General features: G+C 38.6%; 1 long non-coding RNA gene across 1 annotated transcript in view; it reads right to left on the bottom strand.

Moving 5' to 3' along the window:
* LOC135306596 (uncharacterized) overlaps positions 1 to 12,220 on the bottom strand; it is a 70,299-nt gene extending 58,079 nt beyond the window's left edge. The window contains exon 1 of the long non-coding RNA XR_010367393.1: positions 12,034 to 12,220. This is a non-coding gene — a long non-coding RNA (uncharacterized LOC135306596). The remainder of the gene's footprint in view (positions 1 to 12,033) is intronic.

Genomic DNA, 12,220 nt, shown 5'->3' with positions numbered 1-12,220 from the left:
TAAATCTCAGTTGATCCAGAGTTCATATTAATCTCACCTCAGTCCACATCTGTGTGAGCCCACCTCTGCTGAGCTGCCACAGAGAGGCCACCGATGAGTTTATTCACAGCATCTGTGACTGCTTGGTAAATTTATTCAAACTAGGAATCTTTGAGAACCAATTTAAACACCAATCTAGTAATTATTTTTGCTAGGGTTTCCACAGATTTTTCCCTTATGAAGACTGTTTTCTTATCTGAAGTGAACTGCTGGCCTCTCAGTGTTACAGCTGTAGAACTGTAAACAGGTTACAGCCTGTAGTACTAAATAGAGACAAAGAATCATAGTTGCCTAAATTCTGAAACACCAAACATTGTTTTGCTGTCTTTGCTGAGAAACATACAAAATAAAATAAAGAATGAAATTTAAAAACCCTACACACGCACAAGAGCTAGAGAATGGAAATGGTGATTAAAGTATTTTCTATGCCAATTTTAAAGCTTGAATGAGAATGGTAAAAAATTCTTCCTGCAATCAACCTGCTATTCTACAGCTCCCGGTGGAGGGACGGGAATAATCCAACTAGTTTCACATCTGTGAGCAAGACCTGCTTGCCTGCATTAGCCTTTCCTCAGAAATAACAGTTATCAAATAAGTCAGGAAAAAGTCATCTAAGGACATAAGTTTTGCTCAGCCTACTTGGTACATGAATTATTCTGTTTGGTGCTTCCTATTTCAATGGAATGCCATCTACATGAAGTTACTGTCCACCTTTTTAAAAGAGGGAAGTTTTATAACTTATCAGGGTTAACTGCTCTTCACACACATGCACAAAAATGAGTAAGAGAAAAAGGCCAGATCATTCTCATGCAGAACACACTCAAGCTGGAATATAAATCAAGGAAGCTAAAGAGATAGCAAAGCAACAAGCTACTTTTTGAATGAAAAAAATAATTTGAAAGACCAGATTTGCAACAGCTAACTCTGAAGCTTGTTTCTCTTGCTTTTAACAAACTAGACTTGCCCAGGTTTACCTTACTAAGGTGCACAAACTCAGCTGAAGCCTTCAGAGTTACTATTTTGCTGTTTGCTTTTGTATTGGGTTGTTTTGTTTGATTGGTTTAGGTTTTATTGCTGCTGTTGTTTTTACATATGCATTATTTATGTATCGTTAAAATACCAAATATCTATGCCAAAGTCTTCTAAGACTACAACTACAAAGAGTCAATTTCTTCACAACCAAAAGCGTGAACAAATGGTGTTCCAAATGCCTCAGCTGAATCTGACTTAATCAAAAAGCTCACTCAGTAATACCCCTATGTAATAGAGTTTGAGATTATCAATTAATTTCACCTTGAGACTCAGTAGAAAACTTGAACCAGAAAAGGAAGAATAATTTTCCAGTGAGTTGAGTAGAATAGTGCATATCCTGACCAGACATGCAGGCATGGCAGCAAGTGATATTTGCTATTACAATCCCATCTCCTTAGAGACAATCCCAATAGAGCAGAAAATAACTTATCCTAAGTGAATCTTATTTAGGCAACACAGGTTAACTTTAACTACTAATTAATCCCCCAAGAACCTTCCTTCTTCTGCTCCATGAATTGATAATCCATCATCATTTATGATTTTTCACTTGAACAAATGAAAGGCTTATTATAAACCAGGATGAAATACTTCATGTCAGATTTTTCAAGGACTGTATGACTGAAAAATTTGATTATGAAGTTAAAATTTCTCATTCTGTTTTTCAGTTTTGTAATATTCTTTGGATGACTTTATAAAAGTTTAAAGTCAGCCATTTTACAGTTTATCATACTCTTGCCTTGCCACAGAACAATAACTTAGAAAGTGTTTAAAAGTTGATAATATTCTAAAATTACATAAAAATTATTATACAATACATTCAAGTTTTTTTGTTTGTTTGTTTTTTAACCAGTATTACTACTAATTATATTTATTTTTAGATGCTCTGATGTTCAACCCAAAGCTTCCCTTAACATCACTTTGTCTTGATGAACATCTGCTATTACTTTTTATATATTCATTTTGCAAATTGCTAAGCCTTATATACATGGACAGCTTTTGTCCTCAAACAGGAGAAAAACAAATGCCATATCCTACTCCACAAAGTCTTTCTTGTCAAGAAGCACAATTGTAGACTGCTTTTTTTTTTAATAAAAACAAAGTGAAGCAAAATAAAAACAAAACCACCACACTAAAGCATACACACACTGACCAGAAAAGCCGACAAAATAATTCCAAAACTAACTATAAAATGTCTACCCAGGACAAACACATAATTAGTCTTCATATTCAAAGGTACAAAATACATCCCTGTATAGGTCTAAAAATTCTGTTTATCAGTGAATCAGGTCCCAGAATAAAAAATGGCCAATAGGTTATAATCCTCCCCCTTTTTTTTCTTTTCTTCAAATTCTTTATCTAGATTTGACTCATTTTCCCAATATGTTTCCAAAGCACTTTCTCCTGCATTGTTGGAAGGGATATAATTTTGAAACCATTTGTTCAGCTCAGCTGCGTGCAAATCCATTGTATTTCATTGGTTATTTTCAGCAGAGAAATATTCTGTGTTTGTCTTCATAACTCCAGATAAGAGGCTGGGAAGCATTTGGCAAGAATATTTCTCAAGATGATGACAAGCATAGCATGATCTTTTTCTACCTCCCAACTCTTGAGCATTAAGCTTTCATCTGATATCACAGATAACAAAGGAAAAACTTCATTTGCTAAAACATTCTGAGCCATCAAGTTTAACTAATCAGAGGGCACATCCTGACACTTTCCAGGTGACATTAGTAATCTGGCACTGGGATATCTGAGGCAAATATTTCTGCACAAATTGTTTAGAAAATTCAGATTTAAAGACAAAAGAGTCTTTGTCCAAACAGCTATTAAAAGCAGGATAGCGTCGCAGTAGCTTTGAAAATTATTTCAGTGGGCAATAGGTTACAATTTTCTATATTCATAAAGCTGCAAACTTCTCCCTTACAGCATTGAGAGCCTGCTCTCCAGCAGCCATAGGTTCCACTGTGACAGAGGTGACTTTACTGCTGCCATCCACAGCAGTGCACACCTTTATTCACTGGCCCAGCAGACCTCAGAACAAGTGACATCTCACCTGCAGACTACAAACTACAGACACCAGCCCGCACTGACAGCAGTCAGTTTTCTATACCCCATGGGATACAGATGGCATCACACTCTATTCCTGAATGACTGATGGAAGAGAAAGCCAACAATAAAAGTGCTAAATCAGAATTCCCCACAAAAACCTCACACCACCACAAGCCAGGTAGAAATATGTACTTTTTTCTTTGTCTTAAAAGACGAGTTCATGGTAGGCAACCCACAACAACAGTCACAACCTTCTCTATATTTTTTCATAAACAATAACTTCAGAGACCTCTTGTTACATTGGTCACAGAGGATGAAGGCAGAAAGATTTAAGGCAAGGCTTAAGCTTTCAGGTTTTCACACTCACTCTGAGGAGGTTCTCTTGGAAAGGCCCTGTAATTGGGTTCTTAATTCTGCCAACAAAAATCAGGAGATGAGAGCAGAAATAATTTTAATTTCACTACTTCCTGAAAAGGTGTGTTTCCAGACCTATTTTAAATTTAAATACTGAAAAAGTGAAACTAGTAAGCTTGTCACATTTTTCTGTGCTTTCAGCTATTGTTTCCAAGGAAACATAAAACTAACTGTCCAGGTAAATAATGTCTCACTCAGAACTACCAAAATGCAACAAGAGACATTTAGAAATGGCAAAAATAAATGCAGCTTGTTTCATAGAATCACAGAATATTCTGGGTGGGAGACAAGCCTTACCAAGAGACAAAGGGAGGAGAACAGGAGGAGAGTGATGGAAGAACAGATGACAGAACCCAGCAACTGAGAAGGCAAAGGCAATGACACAAGGTGAAAAATAGGGCTGGCACAGAGGTGAAACAATAAGACTGATCCCAAATGGCAATTGTATGACCATTTCCATTTTACAGGAGCTCCACAAATTTGCTGAAGGCAAGCAGAATATTAGCAGACCCTCTATTTTAAGATGAGACATCCAATACTGCCTGTTGTATATGGAGCTCCATTGGTTGAATGTTTTCTCTCTCATGTTTAACTTCTCCATTCATCATGTGATTTTAAAAAGTAGCCTCTGTAACTGGAAAACTTAATAAAAGCTCAGCCCTAATATCTGTGTTATATGCCTGGGGAAAAGGGTCCATTTTCCCCACAACAGAGACATTACTTCCCTGAACTCAAGCAGCACAGAGAGGTACACCATTCCCTTTAATTTCTCTGGGGAATCAGAGTTAGAGGTTTGACCACTGGACTAGAAAGCTTTTTTCCCTGTTATTATTAGTATTAGTTCTTACCTATTTACATTACAATTCTCCCAGACAGAGCCAGCTGGCTCTAGACTTGTCTACAGCAGAAAAAATTCCGTAGTAGCTTCCTATTGTCTCAAAATGATTCCTCACACAAGTTTTGTCCCTATTACTTTACTCATCTTTGATAGTACTCCTCTACCTAATTATTTTGCACTCACTTTCCAGTTTTCATGGGTGTGGTCTGTTTGTCCTTGAAGTGATAGAGCTGTACCAAAGAGTTAACTCTCACTGCCAGGATTTAAGATTTAAAATAATGAGATGTGTAGGAGGGAGCTGAAAAAAAGGGAGTCTGGAACAGCAATATGACAAATGCTTTAGAACATCTTGATGCAATTGATACTTAAAAATTATTAAAAATAGGTAACACAACAACTTTTTTTCATTTCTCCTTTTTATAGGTAGGTACAAAAATGGAAGTTTTTAGGTTATGATTTTATGACTTATTTATTGAGTCACAGAGCCCCTTTAATAAGTGCTTTAGAACAAGCTGAAAGAACAAAATAAATGAGTATACACATTTAATGGTAATTATGCAAGTTGGCTCTTTGTGCTATTATCTCCTACACAAAGATGAGGCAGAGGTGGTGGAAATTTCTGTTAAGGTTAAGAATGGAAAACATTGACAAAGTGGCAAAATGTTGAAATTTCTGCATGCTGAGTGTCACATCTTGGTGCCAACAACGTCACATCCCCACAGTCTCTTGACAGGGCATTGGCAGCACAGGAGCAGCATGCCCCATTCAAGTGGGGCAGCGTGGTGGATCAAATTACTCTGAGGTAAATGAACTTTGAAAAGGATATTTTTAGGCTGGTTTTTCCCCCCTCCCCCGTTCCTTTTTTTCTCAGAGGAGTTGAAAACAAAGCTCAGCAAGAAATGTACAAACCTACCAGCCTGCTGAAAATGGACACAAAGCCACAGGCTGAGTCAGAACTGTTTGCAGTGTTGCTTTTTCAGCTTGTGGGTTTTGCAGAGGAAAGTAAACAGCAATAAATTTATTGGCATGACAAAGACAGGAGTCACTACAGGGCTAAAGAAAAAAAAAAAACAAACCAGGACTCCAGTGCTTCGTCTTACACAGGGTACAAATTGTTGCATTTTCTATCTGAATAGCATAAAATTTACATACAGTAGTAAGTAGTAACTCATCATTTACAGTCTCCTGGCTGGGGCCAACATTCCCACCCCTTGCTGTGGCATTGGAGCAATGGATTTAAAGGTGAGTTTCAGACTGAAACACAGGATTGTGAGTAATGTTCAATACAGCAAAGATAGGTATAAATTGGAGAAGACAGAACAGAAATTCCAGGCCAAAAGAAAATTGAACCACCATGTCATCAATTGGTATTACTTGGCTCACAGGACTGCTCTTACTCAACAGGGCTAAAATCCAGAGCTATGATAGGAAATTACTTAATTGAAAGCCTGACATGATTCAAGTTAGTATGTTACACAATTACACAGAGCACCCTTCACAGGAAGGGGAGATGAATATCACTGCAGAGTCCCTTGGTATGACATGTCTGGAGCCCAAAGCACTGTAAGGAAACACTTGCTACTGGCAGGCAAAGCAGCACTTCCTCAAACATGTGGGATCCTAAGTTTAAGAACGCCTGAAATAGCAGAGCAGAATGTTGGTGAGACAAACATCCAAGGAAGTGAGCTCTGGACACTGATAGGTGACATGGGGTCATCATTTACCTAAACCTACAGCCTCAGCCCTTCAGCTTCTTCCCTTTTCACCACCTCATCACTTTCTCCTGATATGCACAGGATCTTAAGCAGAAGTCCCTGAGGATATGGGGTAAAGCTATTCCTGGTATGAAACAAGAAGGAAGTATCTTATTTCATCACTCACTTCAATAAGACCAAAATTCCACTTTGTGTAATAAAAATTAATAAAAAACTAATCAAGTAAGACCCAGTTGAAAATCTGCAGTGATTAAATTTAATGCTAGATTATTCATTGCATAAACTACTCCTTGCAAAACTGGCAGCTATTTTAGTCATGCTCCAAATTTCATTGGGGCCTTTTATTTTTTACTTCAGCAGTTTTCATGACACACCCCAAATCATTTTTTTGATAACCAGTTAAATTATTATACATTGAGTACAAGGTGGTTTAATTTTATTTTATATTACATTTTATTAATGTAAATGAAGACCAGATGTGCTGCTTACACCAGATTCATTAGGGAACATAACATTACTTAGGAGAAAGAGAACAACTGAACAACTGACCTCTAGACCAGAAAAATATCAAGCCGATAAAACTCAGTTTGGAGAGTTAAATTTCAGGGGAAGAATGAATGTCCAGTGAGGAAGATTTCAGGGCAGTACAGAGCTGTCACACCTCAAAAGCTGGCAGACCAAGCCTCTCAGTAGAAAGGGGCAGCTGCAGGAGGAGCAGGGGCAGAATTACAGTGGTGGAACACCTACAAGCTCTTCCACTAATGCACATATGCTGTCATCTCTGATCTTGAGAGGACCAGGAGATTTTGGTAAGACAAGCAGGAGAAACAAAGCAGCCCCCTATTCCCTCTGCACTGCTTCTCCTCATTTGGAAAGTTTCAGGCTTGCTCCATTTTGGATTTTTACTACCTGGCCACTACCAGCTGTTTGGCACTCTAGCTCACTGTACTTCACACAGCTGATAAAATTTTTCTCCAGCTTTGTTGCAAATGGTGCTAGTGATGAAAAGTGAGTGCTCCTACACAGTACTGATTTGCAGACAGAAGGAGTCAAGAGAGGGGTTACTGATATGGATGTGAGCAACTCCATCCCAAGAGGAAATGCAATCAATATAATTCCCATTTCCTAAACTTAATTAGATTAATTTTGTGTTTAGTAGTAATATTTTAAAAGTGCACCTGCTTAATTCTCACTAGCAATCCCCGGCAAAACCATAGCTACGTTAAATATATACATTGCGACAAACCAAGTTAAAGTTCTGTGCCTTCCTCCACCCCACCAGCACACCTGAAGACACCCTTCTTTAGGCCATCAGTCATTTTAGCACTCCTGTCACACACATTTAGACGCCTATGGGTATCCAGGTGAAGAGGAAAGGACACAGGCAGAGAGCTCAGGCTAACTGTAATGTTAAAAAAAATCCAAACCCAAGCCAAACCAGAAACATTATCTTTAGGAGTCAATTAGAAGTATAAATGGTAAGTAGCAACAGTAAGGTCAAGTATCCTTTAGAATCAGAGCTGTGAGTACTGCAGTTACCTAGGCAACATCTGCTGATTCTTCTATTTAGGATTTCATCCATGTACAGCGACAGGAAAAACAAATGAGAGTTTTCAGAAATTATTCAGGTCCCTTTAATTAAAGCCATAATCTAAGTGTGACTACATGTCTACGAGTAAGGTGTTGTCTTAAGGAGCAAATCTCAGATTTTATACATGAAAATATGATTTAGAAAACATCAAAAAAAATTTCATGTCTTAAGAATGACAAAAAGTTTAAGGCACCTGGGCCAAAATAGGCATCACAATTATTCCAATACAGTGAATAACATTTGAATGGTTTATGTCTTGTATATCTAAAGCCAGTTGGTGAATGAGTTTTATTCATGTCAGCATTTTAGATTTCTCTGAAAACAAAGAAAACTCAAAACAAGAAATAAAATTCCCACATAATGAAAACCTGTTAAGAGCGTCAAGGAGCTTGTCAAATTGATGGGGACTATGCAGCTTAAAAATCCAATGGAGTGTGCACTGTTATATTTCAGAGTTAATGGAAGAGTTAAATCAATCACCTCTTGTAACTTGTGTAATGGAGTACTCCAGGCAGAGAAATAATATGATTGAATTTGGATTCCTATAACACTAATATTTACTACTGTTAAAATCCTTCAGCCTAAAAGAAAATCCTCAAAGGCCAATCTATATCCAGGAAGACAAATTGCTGCTTTAACTGAAATTCACTAACTTGCTCTCACTGCAAAATGAAAATAGAAGTTATCATATTGGAGCACAGAACAAAATGACATTTCTGAGACATTAATCTTTACAAGATGTTAAATTACTTGTAAAAATCTCAAGAAAAACAAAGGAATTAGTCAGACTATCATTTTCTCAAGAAACGAGAGTGACTGAGATCATGTAACATACTGAGGACATAATTCTTCACTAAGTTTGGTGAGTTAGTGAGGTTCAGTAAGGACAGCTGACTTGCCATGGACGAGTAATGAAAATGAAAATCAGGTTTTGGTCACCTGTTAATTTTTCCTTTTTTACTTGCACCCTGGTCTTAAGCAACACCTTGTGACCCTGAAGAGAATATTAATTGGACAGTGTATAGGCTTTTGGAGCCAGGTGAGAGAAAGGTTTGAATACTTAAACTTCTAGAAAAGTCTCCCTAATTATGTGGAAAATGGAAGCAGATAATTCCACTGATACTAAAAATGGATAAAAACTTGTCTCATACCTATTGGTCATTCCTTGGTATGACCTATACCTGGTCATATCAACTCATTTAAATGATCATTGCATTTAAGCTAAATCCCAGATAATCAATTTATTTGTCTGGCTCTCTGCCTAAACCTTAATTATTTAGAACATTCAAATTAAAGCCTATAAAAATCTTCAGCCAACCACTATGAACTGGTTATATTCTGTCATTATGAAGGGATGACACACCTATCCTTTTTAACTCTTTCAGAATCTACCCAGTTTGTTACTACCCAAATGCACCTTACAGCTTTGAAACTGGCTTGTAATCATTTTCCAGGAGTCCTGTTCCAGTTTGCTGAACACTGAATGATTTTTCTTGTTGCCTTTTTTTTGAAGTGTTTGGGTAGCCTTTTCTCACCAGGTCTGTTTTTTTCCTTGAGATCTTTTGTTAAGAAATTCCCTCTGGTAATGCTGTCACCCCTAGCCAGAGCAGTGAGCTCTGTATGAGAAGAAACTGGTGGCTTTAACAGTGGACTGGAGAGTGGAGATAGGGACAATTTTCCCAAGTGACCAAAATCCTGTGTACAAGGAAACCTGAGCCAGGTGGTGAACAGCACAACCAGCCCTCCCAAGCACAGCTGTGGCTGAAGGCAGACACTTGGTGCCTTTCCTAACCTTCCTTGCTACTCTGCTTTGCTCCCTAGCCTTTAAAAGTTCTGTCGTGCCAGCCAGCCTCCACAGCGACTTCCACAGAAAACTCAGTGCTCCAACTTGGAAAAATTCTTAACATTTCAGAGACACAAATTATGTCCATAGAGACCAAACACCAGCTCCCAAATTGTTGCTGCATCTAAAATGCTTTGTGCTTACACAGAAAATTCTTTGGCCCTTGAGAATAAAGCAGGGAGGACCAGCCAGGCATAGTGCACATTGCAGTGCAGTGTAGCCATTAAATAAGACTGTGCAATTGTCACAACAGAGGAGAGATGGCATCAGTCTCTTCAGTTAGAGTTGAAAATGTGCATGAGCAAGGTGGGATATTTATGAATCACATAAACCCCACATTCTAACCTTTGTATTTTAAACTCACTCAGAGCAATGACTTACTAGATGTATTTTCTTAGAAGACCTTAAGATCTTGCATTTTTCGGGGGGGGGGGGGGGGGGGGGGAGTACTTTAAAAGGTGTCTAAATAGCTTTATTAACTAAAAATTAAGAGTGTCAAATGATTTTTTGATTTTTAGTACTGTTCCAGGATGGCAAGTTAAGCAGCATGTGAGTAGAAAAACCACATTTCCCTCTGTGAACTCTGGTCTCTTCAAGCAACATCTGACATTTCCACTGCCCACGTCCCCCCACCCACAGAAATAAGCCTCTGTACAATGAGCTCCAAAGTTCTGTTGGTTCCCACAGTGCCATCAGCCCACTTTATAGTAATTACCTGTCATTACCTCTCAAGTCCCACTGATCTCCACTTTCACCACTGAAGAAGACCTACAGGAGGCTCACCTCCACATCTCTGCAGTGAGGAGCTGCAACTGGTGCCTGAGCAAAACCAGCTGGCTCTTCTCAGGTGCAAAGCACAGTAGCACAAAACCAGCAAGCTAAGATCCTAAGGCACCTCATTTTATCCAAGTCTCACAGCGCTTCTAAAGAGTCCCAACTAATCTGACAGCACAGTCACACCCAACACACCCAGAATGACTTGCAGGCATCCTCAGAGTGTAGGTAAAGTTGTGCAAATCCTGCACAAATATGTCTGCATTTTCAGATGTTTGGTTCTTGCTGAAACTAGTATTGGGAATAAATTTAAGCTTTTACCAAACCATTACTGCATTTAATGACAGAATTAAAATAGATCTAAGCAAGCAACAAAACCTTTTGTACTGACCTGTAGATAGAAACACCTTGCAGGTGAAAGCACCCTCTGCCAGAGTCAGCTCTGTCCCTCCACAGGGAGACAGGGATTTCAGGGAAAATGCTACTGCTTGTGCCTGTACTTCCTCCTCTTTACACCACCTAACATTTCAGACAGGTTTTGCTTTAGCCACCTGCTGAAAGTACCATCCACAGGTGTGACAAATGAAACACAGCTAACACAGATCAGAATCCAAATAGAAACACCTGATTTTATTTTGGCAAGGCCCATAGTGACATGCACCAGACCTATGGAAGGCAACCATCCCTTATTGAACACAGCTGACTTCAGGTGGAGTTGTTCTTCCTTCCCCACCCACCAAAGGCTTTGATTCCAGTTCTTTGCTGTTTATTCTTTTACAATTGAGTTCTTATGGCAATTAATGAAGAGTTGTGAGAGGAATCATACTCTTCATGAAATCTCTCTGTGTTCTGGCTAACAGCTTGGTATTTCAGACTGTCACATTCCAAGAAAGCCTCTTGTTACTCCCAGCCCAGACTGCTTGCAATGAGCATCAAAGGAATTACAAAATCAAGCAGATTTGACAGAACTCTTAACAGAAAACCACATCCAAAATCAGCTATGAAACCTCAAACCCTCAAATCATTTAAACATCATGCAGTTGTTTCAAGCCTGCTTCTTTAGGAGAGTGCCTCTTTCAGGTGTGTTACTACAACTTTTCTGAGGCAGCCTTCATACAAGACATGAAGTGATTTGTCTACTCAAACTCACCACAGAGTGGTTCAGCAAAACTCAGAGTTTCCATTCACAATTAAGTGACAAAAAGCAAAACAAACACTTCTGTTTAACATTTAGTTACATTCAAATGCTTTATGCCTTAACAGCACCATAACATTTACCTACATGTTTATTTAAAAATCTGCTAGCTAAAATACAGAAAAAAACCAACATACTGCACTTCTGAAAGCCCAAAGATTATCACAAACTTAATGGAATTCTCAGTCAAGTATTCACTTCCCCAGCAGTGAACACACAGCCCAACACACCAGAAAAAGCACAATCTTTTCAACTGCTGCAGAAATAACTGTTATTTAAAACATTTACTTCAGTTCTTATGTAAGCACAACAGCACTCTTTGAAGTGAAATAAAGTATTACAAAACAGAGGCTAAATCAAGATCAGAGAATCTGAAACATCTTCAGTATTTTTATCTCTTTCTGCACCACAGAAGATAAAGCCTACACCAGAAGTCTTCTTCAATAACCTCTCAAACAGCAAAAACACTTTCCAGAAGAGAAAAAGTATTAACCTCTTTAGACTTGATAAAAGATGGAAAGAACATAAACATCCAGCTCTTACCTATCAGGGAAGTGAAGCTACAAGATTTTGCTCCATGTCTTCAGCAGGCAGAGCTCCAAACTCGTGCTCAGTAGAGCAGACCAGCACCTGCTCCTCAAAGTCCTCCTTTTCTACCCCGAAGTGCCACAAACTTGCTCACCACACATCGCTTCTCTCCAGCCCCAGAACACCTCTCTCCCTACTGCTT

This window comes from Passer domesticus, chromosome 8 (assembly GCF_036417665.1).
Source record: "Passer domesticus isolate bPasDom1 chromosome 8, bPasDom1.hap1, whole genome shotgun sequence".
Taxonomy (NCBI): Eukaryota; Metazoa; Chordata; class Aves; order Passeriformes; family Passeridae; genus Passer; species Passer domesticus.
Note: the sequence above shows the minus strand (reverse complement) of the source record. Positions and strands in the feature narration are given on the sequence as shown.